Genomic DNA, 1,686 nt, shown 5'->3' with positions numbered 1-1,686 from the left:
AAGACATTGACAATATAGACGAATCGACTGGGATCTATTTTGACTTTGAAGCTGATATAGATGATGAAGATCCAGTCTTTCTTGTTCAAGAAGAACGTCAGTCTGCTCCAGAATCTTCCACTGCAGTCTTATCTGATGTGCCAGATATTCCAGCTCAAAGAGAACATGTTGATCCAAYTGAAATCTTCACCAGAGACTATGTGCCATTTCATATTAGAGCTAATTTTCCTAGATATGATCGAGCAAGGATCCGAGAGCCATATCTTGAAGATATCTACTTTGGAATCTTCATCCGTCATAGAAAAATTTTGTGCGGTGACAGAGTTCTAGGTATTCATAAGCAGACAAGAGAATATCGTACTGAATACCGTCATCTTCTGAAAGCCAAGTGCCAACCAATCAGTGAAGTTCGTACAAAGCATCGTATTGTGACAATCAAACAAATAGATGCTCACAAATTGTTGAGAATCTGGTATCCTGTTTTCACTGTAACAAGGGAGGATGGTCAGATTTGGAGATTCAGCGAAGCAGACTTCTCGAACTTATACTTGGATGACCTTGAATATATGTATTTTGAACTCAAAAACATGACGATCAGAAAAGAAGGAGAATTGGTTGCTCTTGAAGCAATCAAGAGATTTATACGCTGTCATGTTAAACTGCAATGATCATTGATGTACAGATGGGCCTTGAAGACAATGAGCGAATCATCAATCTTAAAAGACCAAATCAAGACCTAGAAGACATTGAAGGCTATCCAGYGTATATGGTTCTTGAAAKCYCAGAGTTCGGGGTCGTCTATTTTGCTCAACTACAAGTAAAGAAGTTCATGAGGTTTAGCGAGTTGAATAAGTATTCTGACGGTACGATCAAATTAGTGAGAAGGGCACTTGACTTGAAGAGGGTGATGAACAATAAAGCTGCTGAATCTGAAAGATACTTGCTGATTAATGCGATAAACTTGCTCGAGTAGAAGATCCAATATAGGAATGCTCTAAGAAGATTGGAGAAGATACTTGGACTGCGGAAAACGAAATTCACAAGAGTCCAAACTTGAATACAAAGGGGGAGAATGTTGGGTTCAGGTTAGAGCGTTAAAGTTGTATTCAAGTTTCTCCTTAGAATAGCTTTATTATGTAATAGTGTAGTTTTACTATTTCCTAATATAAATAGTATTTTCCTTTGTAATTGTCATTACAAAGTCATTAGAAGAATTGTAATCAAGATTAGAGCTGTAAATTTCTCTCTCTCAATCTAATCAATCTTTGATAATATYCTCTCTACTTTTATGTTCATCTTGATTCTTGAAAATCATATCATATTTGTATGATTTCTGGACTTCACACCGCTGTAATATGGCTTTATTAGCCGCTATATTTTGGGGTTACTTATTGTTATGAGAATGACGTGACCTAACTCATGGTGAAAATGAGGGTGTTACAATTTGGATTTAGGTTTAGTTTTTATTTTAGGTGTGAATGGACTAGTATATGTTTCATGGTTCGGCCGGAAAAGGGGATTTGGTGGTGGCCGAAAAAGTTGGCCGAAGAGTTTTTGGTTTGGGTTGTAGGAGGTATTGATATAATTAATTAATTTTTATTTTTTAAAGTAAACTGTCAGAAGGGTATAAAAAACTAAAATGCCCCTCCCTTACTAGGATTTTTAACAATCGTTAAAAACAGGGAC

The sequence above is a fragment of the Cynara cardunculus genome (assembly GCF_001531365.2).
Source record: "Cynara cardunculus var. scolymus isolate 2C chromosome LG 17, CcrdV1, whole genome shotgun sequence".
Taxonomy (NCBI): domain Eukaryota; kingdom Viridiplantae; phylum Streptophyta; class Magnoliopsida; order Asterales; family Asteraceae; genus Cynara; species Cynara cardunculus.
Note: the sequence above shows the minus strand (reverse complement) of the source record.